The sequence below is a fragment of the Apium graveolens genome, chromosome 4, assembly GCF_009905375.1.
Source record: "Apium graveolens cultivar Ventura chromosome 4, ASM990537v1, whole genome shotgun sequence".
Classification (NCBI taxonomy): Eukaryota; Viridiplantae; Streptophyta; class Magnoliopsida; order Apiales; family Apiaceae; genus Apium; species Apium graveolens.
In genome coordinates this window covers 263,396,794-263,413,114 of record NC_133650.1, presented here as the reverse complement: position 1 = coordinate 263,413,114, position 16,321 = coordinate 263,396,794, and the positions used below count along the sequence as shown (strand labels likewise).

The 16,321-nt window shown below is 37.9% G+C and overlaps 2 non-coding genes across 2 annotated transcripts; one reads left to right on the top strand and one right to left on the bottom strand.

The window, feature by feature from the left end:
• Positions 1-497: 497 nt before the first annotated feature.
• Positions 498-604, top strand: LOC141722999 (small nucleolar RNA R71). The gene has a single exon (XR_012575994.1). It is a non-coding gene; the product is annotated as a small nucleolar RNA R71 (small nucleolar RNA).
• Positions 605-2,754: 2,150 nt separating this feature from the next.
• LOC141722602 (small nucleolar RNA R71) lies at positions 2,755-2,861 on the bottom strand. Its single transcript, XR_012575612.1, has one exon. It is a non-coding gene; the product is annotated as a small nucleolar RNA R71 (small nucleolar RNA).
• Positions 2,862-16,321: the final 13,460 nt, after the last annotated feature.

Below are 16,321 nucleotides of genomic sequence, written 5' to 3'. Positions count from 1 at the left end.
ACTGCTTAGCTGGATATTGTTGATAAGGTTGTTGAACCGCATTCTAAATGTTTCTCCAGCTGAAATTAGGATGATTGCGGTTGTTAGGATGATAGGTGGCTGGTACTGGTTGCTGCGATCGCTGAATGTTGCTCACAAACTGAGCTGATTCACTAGAAATTATGCACTGATCAGTCTCGTGGGCACCAGCACAAAGCTCACAGACACTAGCGATTTGATTAACTCAATAATTAGCTAAAGTTTCCACCTTCATCATCAAAGCCTTAAGTTGAGCAGCGATAGCAGTTGCTGCGTTCAACTCCAGAATTCCTGCGACTTTTCCCTAAGTCAGCCTCTGGGAAGGATTCTGGTACTCATTAGCAACCATCAGTTCAATAAGTTCATAAGCTTCATCGTAGTTTTTAGCCTACAAGGCTCCTCCTGATGCTGCATCAAGCATGCGTCTATAAGTAACACCCAATCCATTATAGAAACAGTTGATAATCATCCAAACAGGTATGCCATGGTGTGGACACTTCCTTAGCATCTCCTTATATCGATCTCAAGCCTCACACAGAGATTCTCCAATTTGCTGAGCAAACTGAGTAAGAGCATTCCTGATTGCAGCAGTCTTCGTCATAGGGAAGAATTTAGTGAGAAACTTTTACGCAAGATCCTCCCAAATGGTGATAGACCCTGCTGGTGGAGAGTGTAACCAGCACTTAGCTTTGTCCCTGATAAGTGGCATTTTATACCACTTAGAGCGTCTCAAAACGGCTTGAATTGGTCTCTTGGACTCGAGTATTTTGTGTATTTAACGCGTTTTTGAGTGTTTTGTATTTCAGGGTATAACTTGCTTAGATAGGTGGATTTCATCAAAATAAGATTAAGGAAGTGCTTGGAATTAGTCATGTGTCGATGTGCAAAGAATTCAGCAAAAACAGAAGCAAAATAATATTTTTTCCAGAAGGGTTGCAGGCGCCCGCCTGGAAGGAGGAGGCGGCTGCCTGGGTGCGTAATTTCAGAATCTGCTTTTTAGAATTTGAGTTCTATTGGGCTTCCGTTAGTGCTGGTTCTTTTGGGCTATTATATAAACAATCTTGGAAGACATTTTCGACAACAAGTAACAAGGAGCGAAGGCAAAAAGATCAAGAAGACCGTTTTAGCACTCAACAACGAAGAAGAGGAAGCATATGTTTATCTTGTGATTCTTTTAATTTGTTGTAACAGTGGATGCTAGTTTTCTTTATACTTTGAACCTTAATACTCTTGTGATGTACTTCATTATTTATTAAGTATTTTTATTAGTTTATATCATTGTATTATTATCATGTTTTCATATGAACCCATGGTGATGATGAGTTCCATTATGGGCTAATCGTAATCATGGGATCATAACGGATTTACTATGGATTTATTTAGTTAATTGTTTAATGCCTTGGTATGTGGTGATTGTATGATATCTAGCATAGGTTGTGCTTATTCGTCTTATGTGCGTTGCGAACATGTAAGATAGCCTGTTAATCTCTTGTGAAGCGACAGTGAATCTTAAGATTTAGAACTTGCCATGCTAGCATAGGTTCATGTATTGTATGCATGATTAGTGGGTAACTGATCTAACCGTTTTACTTGCCCTGTGTAATCATAATGAATAACTTGCGCTTAAATCGTTATGTTGTCAAATTCTGTAGAAATAAAGGGTCTCAACATAATTGATGCCTATTCAACTTCTATCTTAATTGTGGATGCTTGGTAGAATGGTATTCATACAACGAAAGTTGGCGTTTATTAGTTTCGTGTTGTTTGATTAATATCATCACCATTACATGCTAAGGGTAATAACAATAACTATTGAATGAAGTAGTAATGAAGTTATGATCTCATGTGTGTTTAATATTGTTAATTCAAGTGTTTAATTCTCGTAGTTAATATTAGTTAATCCACCTTAATTGTTATAGTCTTAACATTGAAGAATAATCATATACTGGTGAGTAAGTGTTAATTAGATATAATTAATCAGAATCTCTATGGAACAAACTAGAAATCATTCTATATTACTTGTGAACGCGTATACTTGCATGATTTATTTAGCGCATGCTTTGTGCCTAACAAGTTTTTGGCTCCGCTACCGGGGACTCGGTGTTAATTTGTTTAGTTTATGTACTTGCCATCAGTGGTCATTAGGATTCATTGATTAAGACTTGTTACTTACTGCTTCCGGTTGTGTTTCAGGTACTCTAGCGAGCATTTATGCAAACATGTTCTCGTACCCGTAAGAGAAATCTAGATACGGCTGAGGAGACAGATACATCTCTTGACTTTCTGGAGAAGATAGTTTTTGAAGATTCGTATAAAGAGAGTGAAAAGAAAGAACCTGTAACAATGGGTGATCGTATAGTTCAAGCTGATCCAGCTCTTATGGACTTTTCTCGGCCTAAAATTGATGACATTCAGTCAAGCATTATTCATCTGGCTATTCAGGCCAATACTTTTGAAATCAAGCCGGGCACTATCTAGATGGTGCAGAATTTTGTTTCTTTCGGAGGTGCTACGACTGAAGATCCCAACATGCATATCAGGAATTTTGTCGAGATCTGTAGTACTTTCAAATATAATGGTGTTACTGATGAGGCTATCAAGCTGAGGCTTTTCCCATTCTCTCTGATGGATAAAGCTAAGGACTGGTTACATTCTTTACCAGCTGGGTCCATCACTACTTGGGAAGATCTAGCGCAAAAGTTTCTGGTGAAATTCTATCCAATGGCCAAGACTGCAGCTATGAGGAGTGCTCTTACTCAGTTTGCGCAGCAACAAGGAGAATCTATGTGCGAAACTTGGGAGCGCTACAAGGAGATGTCGAGAAAGTGTCCACATCATGGTATGCCTGACTGGATGGTGATTACTGGTTTCTACAATGGTTTGGGGGCCCAATCTAGGCCCATGCTCGATGCAGCTTTAAGAGGCGCTTTGTGGGCCAAAAGCTATACTGAGTCCTATAATCTCATTAAAACTATGGCTAGATACGAGTATCAAAACCCAACTCAAAGGATGATGCATGGGAAGGTAGCAGGTATTCTGGAAGTTGATGCAGCTACAACTATTGCAGCGTAGCTACAGGCGCTGTCTATGAAGGTCGATTTTTTAGCCAACTATGGAGTAAATCAAATAGCTATTGTATGTGAGCCTTATGCAGGCTCTCATGCTACGAATCAGTGTTCTCTTGTTAATGAATCTGTTCAGTATATGAACAATTTTCAGAGATCGCAACAGCCTGTGCCCGCTACTTATCATCCTAATAACAGAAATCATCCCAATTTCAGCTGGAGCAATAATCAGAATGATGTTCAGCAACCATATCAGCAAGCTGCAAGTAAACAATTTAATCCACCTGGATTCCAGCAACCTTAGCAATATGCTCGAAGGCAATCATATCCTCAATAAGAGGTGCTGCTCAACCTTTTAGTGCTAATTTTGTGGAGTAAAAGTTGTTGTGCAAAAGTCAGGCTGTTTCTATCAAGACCTTGGAAAATCAAATTGGACAAATAGCCAATGACTTGCTCAATCATCAACCTGGCACACTTCCTAGCAATACTGAAGTGACAGGAAGGAAGGAAGCTAAAAAGCAAGTCAAAGTTGTCACCTTAAGGTCTGGAAAAGTTGTTGATGCTGAAAAAGCAAAAAATTGAGAAGTTGAAGTTGTAGATGAAGAAGAAAAGCAAAAGGAGAAAGAGGGGGAACCAAGGAAGACTATTGTTAAACACTCTGCCTGAGGGTAATACAGGGGAGAAATAGCTCTATCCTCCACCACCTTTTCCTAAGCGATTGCAAAAACAAAAGTTGGACAAGCAATTTGGTAAGTTTCTAGAGGTGTTCAAGAAACTTCACATCAACATACCTTTCACTGAGGCTCTGGAGCAAATGCCTAGTTATGCAAAATTCCTGAAAGGTATTCTTTCAAGGAAGGTGAAACTGGATGATCTTGATACCGTTGCTCTGATAGAAGAGTGCAGTACCGTGCTACAACAAAAGTTATCTCCAAAGCTTAAAGATCCAGGTAACTTCACCATTCCTTGCACCATTGGTAAGTTGTCATTCGACAAGTGCCTTTGCGATTTGGGAGCAAGCATCAATCTGATGCCGTTGTCTATCTTCAAAAAGCTAAATTTGCCTGATCCAAAGCCCACCTACATGTCTCTACAATTGGCTGATCGTTCGATTATATACCCACGAGGCATCGTGGAGGACGTGCTAGTAAAGGTGGACAAGCTCATCTTTCCTGCAGATTTTGTCATTCTGGATTTTGAGGAATATAAGAAGATTCCCATAATCTTGGGAAGACCTTTCTTGGCTACATGTCGTACCTTGATAGATGTGTAAAAAGGTGAACTCACTATGAGGGTGCAGGATCAAGATGTGACATTCAATGTGTTCAATGTGATGAAATTCCCTATGGAAGATGAGGAGTGCTTCAAGGTGGATTTGATTGATTCTGCAGTTACTTCAGAACTTGATCATGTGCTGAGGTCTGATGTCTTAGAAAAAGCCTTATTGGGGGATTTTGACAGTGAAGATGTTGAAGGCAATGAGCAGTTACAATATCTAAATGCTTCTCCTTGGAAACAAAAGCTAGACATGTCATTTATATCTCTTGGTAATACTGATCTCAAGAATGCTGAGGGAAATCTCAAACCATCTATTGAGGAAGCACCTACTTTGGAGCTTAAAACACAACCTGAACACTTGAGGTATGTTTTTTTAGGAGATGCATCTACTTTGCCTGTTATTATTGCATCTGACCTTTCAGGTAGTGATGAGGACAAGCTCTTGAGGATTTAAGAGAATTCAAATCGTCCATCGGATGGACTATAACAGATATAAAAGGGACCAACCCTTTATACTGCATGCATAAAATTCTTCTAGAGGAAGGTAGCAAGCCGACTATTGAGCAACAGCGAAGGCTTAATCCTATCATGAAAGAAGTGGTGAAGAAAGAAATTCTAAAGTGGCTGGATGCAGGAATCATATATCCTATTTCTGACAGTTCTTGGGTGAGCCCCGTGCAATGTGTACCTAAGAAAGGAGGTATTACTGTGGTAGCAAATAAGAAGAACGAGCTCATCCCCACTCGAACAGTCACAGGATGGAGGGTATGCATGGACTATAGAAAGTTGAATAAAGCTACAAGGAAGGATCACTTCCCTCTTCCATTTATTGATCAGATGCTTGACAGGTTGGCTGGGCATGAGTATTATTGTCTTCTGGATGGCTATTCGGGCTACAATCGGATTTGCATTGCACCAGAAGATCAAGAGAAGACTACTTTCACTTGTCCATTCGGCACGTTTGCTTTTCGCAGAGTTTCTTTTGGCTTATGTGGTGCACCTGCCACTTTTCAGAGATGCATGATGGCTATATTCTCTGATATGATTGGAAATAATATGGAAGTGTTCATGGACGACTTCTCCGTCTTTGGACATTCGTATGATGAATGCTTGAATAATCTCCGTTTGGTGCTCAAAAGGTGTGTGGAAAGTGGAAACCAATCTAGTGCTCAATTGGGAAAAATGTCACTTCATGGTGCAGCAAGGCATCATTCTTGGGCACAAGGTCTCGAGTAAAGGTCTTGAGGTGGATAAAGCCAAGGTGGGCGTCATTGAAAGTCTTCCGCCACCTGTTTCTGTGAAAGGAATCCGTAGCTTTCTTGGTCATGCGGGTTTTTATCGGCGTTTCATCAAGGACTTTATTAAGATATCTAAGCCGTTGTGCAACTTGCTCGAGAAAGATATGCCTTTCAAATTTGATGATGAATGTTTGGCAGCATTCGAGACTCTCAAAAAGAATTTGATCACTGCACCAGGTATGACGGCACCTGATTGGAGAGAACCTTTTGAGATGATGTGTGATGCAAGTGATTATGCAGTGGGAGCAGTTCTTGGGCAGCGAAAGTCTAATATCTTTCATGTGGTCTACTATGCTAGTAAGATGCTAATTGGAGCCCAAATGAACTACACCACTACTGAGAAGGAGCTCTTGGCTATAGTTTTTGGTTTCAAAAAATTTCGATCTTATCTACTTGGGACAAAGGTGACAGTGTTCACTGATCACGCTGCCATCCGCTATCTGGTCTCAAAGAAGGATTCGAAGCCTAGACTTATTCGTTGGGTTCTCTTGCTACTGGAATTCGAGTTAGAGATCAAGGATCGAAAAGGTACTGAAAATCAAGTAGCTGACCATATCTCTAGATTGGAGAATCCCGATTCTACTTCACATGATAAGACATTGATCAATGAATCTTTTCCGGATGAGCAGTTGTTCGCAATTCAAGAGGAAGATCCATGGTTCGCAGACATTGTGAACTATCTTGTTAGCAATATAATGCCTCCTAATATGAATGTGGCTCAAAAGAAGAAGTTTCTGCATGAGGTGAAGTGGTACATGTGGGATGAACCATATTTGTTTAGACACAGAGCTGACCAGATCATCAGGAGATGTATCCCATTTTGTGAGACGGAGGGGATATTAGAGACTGTCATTCCACAGTTTATGGTGGACATTATGGTGGTGAAAAGACAGCAGCTCGTATTCTTCAAGTAGGTTTTTTCTGGCCTACGTTGTTTAAGGATACACATCAGTTCGTTTTAAGGTGTGATCGTTGCCAAAGAGTTGGGAATCTTACCAGAAAGGATGAGATGCCTTTAAATGTGATGCTTGAAGTTGAGGTCTTCGATGTTTGGGGAATCGATTTCATGGGACCATTTATCTCATCCTGCAATAATCAGTAATCTTGCTAGCAGTCGATTATGTCTCGAAATGGGTAGAAGTCAAGGCTCTACCGACTAATGATCCAAAGGTAGTGTTGAGTTTTCTTTATAAGCAGATATTCACAAGGTTTGGAACACCACGAGTTATCATAAGTGATGAAGGGTCGCATTTCTGCAATCGTAAGTTCACTTCTATGATGCAACACTACAATGTGAATTATCGCATCACTACTGCCTATCATCCGCAGACTAATGGTCAAGATGAAGTGTCTAATAGAGAGATCAAGCGCATTCTAGAGAAAGTCGTTTATCCATCAAGGAAAGATTGTTCTTTAAAGCTCGATGAAGCTGTTTGGGCTTATAGAATAGCATACAAGACTCCACTTGGGATGTCCCCGTTTCAACTTGTCTATGGTAAGGGATGTCATTTACCAGTGGAGCTTGAGCATAAGGCTTATTGGGCATTGAAGAAGTTAAACCTTGATCTGGATGCAGCTGGGAAGAAGCGAATGTTTTAGTTAAATGAACTTGATGATTTTTGACTTTAAGCGTACGAAAACAATAAAATGTACAAGGAAAAGGTAAAAAGGTGGCATGACAGGAAACTATCGCCCAAGTCATTCGTGTCGGGCCAACAAGTTCTTCTATTCAACTCTCATCTCCGACTTTTTCTTGGAAAGTTGAAATCAAGGTGGTCTGGACCATTTATCGTCAAAACTGTGTTTCCACATGGAGCAGTGGAGATTTTTGAGAACGATCCGGGCCAAGCATTCAAAGTAAATGGTCAGAGATTGAAGCACTATTATGGGAATACGGCAAACCGTGAAGTGGTTAGTGCCGTTTTATTGTCAACTTGATCGCTTTACTCTACGTCAAGCTAACAACGTAAAATAAGCGCTTCTTGGGAGGCAACCCAAGATATGAGACCATAGGAACCCTTAGAATTTAGTACTTTATCCAAAAACCGAAAAAAATCAGAAAAATGTTGGCAGAAAAAAATAAATTCCAGAGACTTTGCAGGCACTCGCCTGCTAGGACCAGGCGGCCGCGCGCTAGCAGGCGCCCACCTGCTGGTGCCAGGCGACCGCCTGCGGACCTAATTTTTGAAAAATAGTTTTCAGCCTATATAAAAAAAACAAAAAACAAAAAAAACAAAAACCAGAGCCCACAATCCCCATTAACCCATGATTTTCTCCATAATTAACCACAATCCCCACTCCTAATCAAATTCTAACCCTAATTTGCCCTATATATACATACAACCTCTACATATAAATCCCACACACTTTCAACTCTACAAAATCTCTCCTACACACCAAACACAACTCTTTAACCCTTATTCTCAGATTCCATGGCCCCAAAGAGATCACGAATTGTAGGGAGCAACAACACCATTCCGACTGCTGATTCTTCGAGGAACACTGCTGCGAGGCCCTGATTGTTGGATGGGGCTGCTGAAGAAGAGTACACCAAGCTTCTGACTAACCCTATTATGAGGGAGAGGGGGTTCTTGCCATCAGGGAGGGATGGTGATTTGTTATCGATGATTGCTGAGAAGGGATGGATTACATTCTGTGAGTCACCTGAGGTGGTTCCGATGACTATTGTTCGCGAGTTCTACACAAATGCCAAGGTCGACAAGAATGGGTTTTCTGTTGTTCGTGGGCTTACTGTTGATTATCAGCCCGAGGCGATTCGCTGGATAATTGGAAAGCGACAAAGGAAACCACAGGAGGAGAATTGGAATGAAAAGGCCCCTGAGGATTTTGATATGGACTTGATTATTGCTACTCTCTGTAGGCCGGGCACAGTGTGAAAGTTCAAAAGGGGGACCAACGAGTATCGTAATTTCCCTGTTGTCGTGATGAACAGGTATGCTCGTGTTTGGAAGGCATTTATGTGTGCTAATATTCTTCCTTCTGTACATGCACATGAGGTTACAGTAGAGAGAGTGAGGTTGTTGTGGAGGATTTTGAATGATGAGTATTATGTGGACCTTGGTGAGTACATCTACCAAGGGATTTTGAAGTTTTTGAGGGGGAAGTCGCAGTACTCTATCCCGTATGCCTCTATTGTCACGAAGCTTTGCAAGGCATGTGGAGTCCAGTGGCCTTCATATGAGCAGCTGTACATGTTGGCCGCTCCTATTGATTCATCGATATTGAATGCGATGCAGGAGTGGACGGGTGGAGAGCCCGAGTTACATGGTTTGGGATATCACCTCCCGGGAGGAGTTCCAGCAGCTGGTGCTACCATGGCTAGGCCCAGTCAGGCTCGGGGAGAGGGAGGTCCTTCGAGAGCCCAGGGTGGAGATGGTTCGGGATTGCCTGATGCCCAGTACAGGAGGCTTTCCAGGAGGATGGATGCGATGTATGAGTTGCAGAGTCGGTTCACGCAGGAGCTCACCCAAGCACTTGGGACTGCATTTAGAGACCTTAGAGCTGACATCCAGTGGCCCGTTTATGGTGAGGATTCTGCTTATCCACCTCCTGACACTCCACCCTCTGAGGGTGATAATGATGATGATTCTTCTGAGTAAGTATACCTTGTGTTCCTTTCTATTACCTTCACTGGGGACAGTGAAGAGTTTAAGTTTGGGGGTGGTAGTTAAGGAACATATTTGTGTGTGTGTCATGTAGTTGCATTTTCATGTTAGTTTAGTTCATATAGTTGCATATTTTTGCCATATAGTTTTTTATATATATATAGTTTTTTTTATTTTATAGCTTTATTTATCATGACATATAGTTCATGCATATACCATGATCCCTTTTGTGTTGCTTTACCGAATAATATGTGATATTGATGCGAGTGTAGTGATAGTGCTAGAGTGATGTTGAATCTTGTTAGGTTGGCATGCATGCTAGAAACACTTGTAATTTCACTAAGCCTTAGAGTATGCTTAAGGACTAGATTGTTATCATGGTTTGATGGTTTTTGAGGTTAATCTATTACTTATGCTTAGAATGTATGATAGGCTCTTAATGATAAAAGAAATGAATTGATAAAAATTGGAATTCATTACTAGTTGTGGCTAGGCATCAAATGGCTAGTAGACGGCTTGTATTGTATACGAGTAGTCTAGGGTTGAGCAAGATGGAGCGAAACGCACTTGCTCAGAAATTAAAAAAATAGAATAGAAAAAAAAGAAAAGAAAAGAAAAAAAGAAAAGAAAAAAATATAGTTTAATGCACAATTGATCACGAGTGAGCTCTTTGGTATTCGAGTTATTAAGTTCTTAGGGGACTTTGTGCCTAGTGACCTAAGGCTTTTATAGTCTGGGATCCGCTAACCTAACGCGCGCTAAATGGATACCATTGCATAAGTCTTTCGTGGACCTCACTCATTGCAAAATTAAATAAGCATTTGTTTATGTGTTGAATAAAAGCATGATTCCGTAATAAACTCCAATGACCTTGAAGTTTTATAAGTCATTTTGTGTCTAGAATATATTCTTCGTATAATCTTGTGATTGCCTTAAGGATAATTAAGTTATGGTGATTGATCTACTTTCGAAGCATATCTGTTAAGCATTCGCACACACCACGTTTCTAGTTGTATGTTAGTTTGCGTGATTTGATTGATCTCTAGTCGCCTAATTGCATTTGTTGATATGTCACGTATTAGTTGGTTTAGGCATCACGATGGGGATCGCTGCATGCATATAGTTTGCATTCGTGCTTATTCTGAGTTTGAGTCTGTGCTGCTTGAGGACAAACATCGATTTAAGTTTGGGGGTGTGATAAATGGCATTTTATACCACTTAAAGCGTCTCATAACGGCTTGAATTGGTATCTTGGACTCGAGTATTTTGTGTATTAAACGCGTTTTCGAGTGTTTTTGCATTTCAAGGTATAACTTGCTTAGATAGGTGGATTTCATCAAAATAAGCTTAAGGAAGTGCTTGGAATTAGTCCCGGGTTGATGTGCGAAGAATTTAGAAAAAACAGAAGCAAAATAATAATTTTTCCAAAAGGGTTGCAGGTGCCCGCCTGGAAGGAGGAGGCGGCCGCATGGGTGCGTAATTTTAGAATCTGATTTTTAGAATTTGAGTTCTATTGGGCTTCTGTTAGCGCTGGTTCTTTTCGGCTATTATATAAATAATCTTGGAAGACGTTTTCGACAACAAGTAACAAGGAGCGAAGGTAAGAAGATCAAAAAGACCGTTTTAGCACGCAACAACGAAGAAGAGGAAGCATACGTTTATCTTGTGATTCTTTTAATTCGTTGTAACAGTGGATGCTAGTTTTCTTTATTCTTTGAACCTTAATACTCTTGTGACGTACTTCAATATTTATTAAGTATTTTTATTAGTTTATATCATTGTGTTATTATCATTTTTTCATATGAACCCATGGTGACGATGAGTTCCATTATGGGATAATCGTAATCATGGGATCATAGCGGATTTAATATGGATTTCTTTAGTTAATTGTTTAATACCTTGGTATGTGGTGAATATCAAAACAATTTAACTAAAGATATCCATAAATAAATCCGCTAGAACCCCACGATAACGATTAGCCCATGATCAGACTCATCATCAACGTGGGTTCCGATGAAAGCATGGTATAACAAACGTAGTCTTTATAACGAATAAATAAAACCAAGTACAAACCAGAGTAAAGGTTCACAAGTAAGAAAACTAGCATCCAAATACAACTTAAAACAAAGATTCACAAGTAAAAATAAGATCTTCTTCGCCTTCGTTGAATTGTGCTAAAACGGTATTCTTACGGCTCTCCTTGCGCTCTGGTATGTCTCTCTTCTAAAAATGTTTTTATTTGAATATATATAGCAACCCTTTGCAATATGGAAGTCTCCCCACTTAGAATCGAATTAGAATCAAGATTCATATTTTCCGCACTGGCGCGACTACGCGCTATCACAGCACAGGCGCGCTGTCATTCTGGAATCTTGGCGCGGCCGCGCGCTATCACAGCGCGGGTGCGCCGTCCTTCTGGAAAAAACTCAGATTTCATCTTTTTCCTTGCTACTTCGAGCCGGCTTTCCACGAACTTTTATTCCAACACCACCTTGACACCAAATTACCACCAAAATAATTCTAATTCACCTGATTCACAGATTAATACATGAAATGCAAAAATACTAGAAAACACGTTAAAACACTTAACAACTTGAGTACAAATGCATCAATTCAAAGCGTATTAGAGCATTATAAAGTGTCATAAATGTCACTCAACATTACTCCACCATACACACCTGAGTCTAATGGGGGTGACTGAGCGAATGAACATAAGTTCTAAAGATATGATTAACAGTATGCTAATTAATTTTGGGTTGCCTAAGTACATGTGGGGAGAGGCTTTGTACATGGCTTGCAATCTTCTGAATAGAGTCCCTCTGAAACACATGGACAAGACACCATATGAATTATGGAGAAAGTGTAAGACAAGTTTGAGTTATCTTCGAGTGTGGGGGTACCTTGCCAAGGTGCTTGTCCCTGGACACAAGAGAAAGAAAATAGGTCCAAACACTGTTGATTGTATCTTTCTGGGATATCTTAAAACCACAACTGCTATGAGATTTTCAATATTAAAATCTGACATAGATGGTATTATGGCGAATACGATTGTTCAGTTTCGTGATGCAACTTTCTTCGAGGAAGTGTTCCCAATGAAGACTGGTATATCTTTGGGTAATTCTGAGGATGATCTCATTCGCACATCGAGTTCTATTCTTGATTATGTGTAAAAGATAATAAATATGGGGGCAGATCCTGGTAGTAGCTCTACTCCTAACGAAGTAGAAGAACCTAAAAGGAGTAAGCGTGCAAAGGAAGTCAAGGACTATGGAAGTGATTTTATCACTTATAATGTGGAGGATGAGACTTTAACTTTCCGTCAAGCAATGGATTCTTCGGATTCAAGGCATTGGAAAGGCGTTGTGAAGAGTGAAATTGACTCTATTATTTTTAATGGAACATGGGAATTAGTTGATCTCACTCTTGGGTGTGCTACTATAGGATGTAAATGGATCTTCAAGAGGAAGTTAAACCCTGATGGCTCAATTGATAAGTACAAGGTTAGGCTAGTTACTAAAGGCTTTAGGCAAAGGGAAGAAATTTATTATTTTGATACATACTCACCTGTTTCCCGAATGACAACAATCAGGATGCTTGTTGCATTGACTTCCGTACATGGTCTTATCATCCATCAAATGGATGTAAAGACAGCTTTCCTTCATTGTGACCTTCAAGAAGAGATTTATATGGATCAACCTGAGGGATTTGTTATTTCTAGTAATGAGAGAAAAATATTTAGATTACTTAAGTCCATTTATGGCCTTGAACAAGCTCCTATTGACTGGCATAAAAAGTTTGATGAAATTGTTTTAGACTTCGAGTTTTTAGTTAATGAAAGTGATAAGTGAGTCTACTATAAGGTTAGAGGTAATGAATGTGTGATTGTATACCTGTATGTTGATGATATTTTGTTTTTTCGGAACCAATATTGAGATTATTAACGAGACAACGAGTTTCTTGAAGATGCACTTTAAAATGAAGAATATGGGTGAGGCTAGTGTGATTTTTGGGATCAAGTTGACTCAGTCAACTGATGGAATAACATTGTCACGTTATTATTATATAGAGAAATCTATACTTGAAAAGTACAGTTATTTAAATTGTAGAATTGCTAGTACACCATATGATTCAAAATTTGCTCTTGTCAAGAATAGTTCAGGAGTTCCTGTGTCTCAGTTATGGTATTCTCATATTATTGGAAGTTCGCAGTATATTGTTAATGTGACTAGACCAGATATTTAGTATTCTGTGTCTAAATTAGCTAGATATACAAGCTTTCCAAATAAGACTCGTTGGAAGGCACTAGATAAAGTTCTTAGATATCTCAAGGGAACTATTTCACTTGGCTTGCATTACCGCAAATTTCCCGGGGTACTCGAGGGGTACAGTGATGCAAGTTGGATAGCTAGGAAATCTAATTACAATTGAGTGACTGGATATGTGTTTACCCTTGTGGGTGGAGTAGTTTCCTGGAAGTCTTCTGGACAAATATTGATTACTCGATCTACTTTTGAGGCTGAGTTGTGTCACTAGATGCCACGGGGACGGTGGCTTAATGATTACATGGACAAATATCAGTGTTACCTATAGTAAGAAAACCGCTTTTTGCCATTTATGTTCATTGTAATAGCCGTACAACTATCGATAAGATCAGAATTGTGAAGAATAATGCTAAGACAAAGAGATACATCGGAAGTGTGAAATACCTTTGATTTGCCTATAAATATCTAATGCCTAATTAAGACCTCAACCATTAGTTCCGGGTTATAGCATAATGATCTGTATTTGTTCTCCTATAGGTACAAGCTTTCTAATTAATCCATCTGTTTCAAATTACATCTTCCTCCGTTTCAAATTATATGTCCACTTTTATAAAAAAAAATTATTTCAATACAAATTTATATTCCAAAAGACAACTCTGCACGTGTCTCTTATCAACCTCATTTCACGTATTGCTTAACTAATACAATTAATTTATCCAAGTTCACTTTTCTATGCGATTTTTTCAAAAAGTAGACATCTAATTTGCAGCCGAAGGAGTTTTAAACATCTTTATCTAGAATAAAAATGTCATTAGTTTCATAATATATAAAATTACAAGTATCTAAAATTTTCAATGAAATTAATACAGTAATTAATTAATTTGTTTCAGTATATAGTAATATTAAATTAAAATCGACGATCTCATGTATGTTCATAGAGTGCGTGTGATCCTCGTAACTTGATTATCACCATGAAAATTTATTAATTAAAATTTCATGTATTGATGTTACAAATACTTAATACATTAAATTTGATGGAGTTATGAATGAAATTTACAGATGATAATGAAGTATAATTTGGTAATATTATTACAGTAAGAAATATGTTAACAACTACGGTATTGGAGCAAAGTAATAGTATAGGTGATAAATTCAAGAATGTGCCCCATTCCTGTTAAATTTTTTGTGTAGGATTCAATTAAATAATTGAACTAATATTGTAGGTAATAAATTCAAAATGTTTCCATTATTTATTAAAATCTTTATGTATGATTCTACTGATTATTTAAATTGGTTTTTCATTTCTCTTATGCATCAATCGAAATTTCCATTTTATTGGATCAATCCAAAATATATTGATAGTTACTATAATTTAGCATTTAAATAATAACATTCACTTTATTTATGTCTTTTATCCAATCTGCAATTATCATAATTATTGATCGTGGACATTTTATATGAAACAAGCAATAATCAAAAATAAAAATAGTGGACAAGACTTATGACGGAAGAAGTATTCAGTATTTTGAAAAGTAAAAATCTAATTATTAAAATATAGGAAAATTAATAAGATGATTTGATCAAACAATCACGCCAAATTAAAATCAAATTTAAGTAGTTGAAAAGCATACTTGATAACCTTCTCCCTTCTGTCCCACTAATAGTAATATTCCATATAATGATTTTGAGACTCTGACATTCAGGATTTTAACCGTTATTTCTTCAATTTTCAGTCCCTCATTCCCCTTCTCCTTCGTTTTTCCACACTTTCTTCTATTTACCGATTTTTTCAATAAAATCGAGATGTGATCCTTTTAGGATGAGATCTCGATAAGCACCTTTTTATCAGTTTGTTAGTCTTGCACATCGTTATCATTTATAATATTACTGTGTTATGTTATATGTTATTGTATGTCTTGTTACATGTTTCAGTAGCGTTTCTTAGAAGAATTTATATGATATTTTTGGAGATTTATATCAAATTTGAGAAGGTGGTGGATATCGCACAAAAACTTACATTTTATAACAAAAAATGATCATATTTTGGGATATTTGTTTCTCCGATATTAGTTGAAGTAACTGATAGTTGTAAATATTGGGCTACACATTACTAGGGCTGAGCAAAAAAAAAGTCAAGCTGATCGAACCGAACAGGACCAAACCAACCAAACCGTTTTTTACAAGGTTTTTAGCTTTTAGACTTGGTTTAGGTATGGTATAAATAAAAATCATTATTTTATGGTTTAACCCGATTTTCATCTCCAAACCAGACGGTTTCAATTTGTATTAATATATTTATAATAATTATATATCATTTTTATGAATATATCTATATTTAACATTACATTAATTAATTTTATACTTTATCCGTTTATTTAATAATTACATATCTTTAAATTAGTATTTAATGTGTAATAGTTTTATCTAAATTTAAAAAAAATCGTTTAACATTTATATGTTTAGTTAGGTTTCAATCCATTACCGACTAGACCGAACCGTTAAATTATGATCTATCCGATTCGGTCATACATTTTAAATGGTCCAGTCCGGTTTGATACTCAATAAAATTGTCATATATGGTCTGGTCCGATTTGATCATTAAAAATTAACACATATCGATTGTTGGCACTTATGTGAAAAACAATTGTGATGTTATTAGTTTCACAACATGTTTAGGTTAGATTACTCGAGAAATCATTATAATACTTTTTAGATTAAAGAATTTAAATTTTTTATGTGTTAACTGATCTGAAAATAAAACGGATATTTATTTA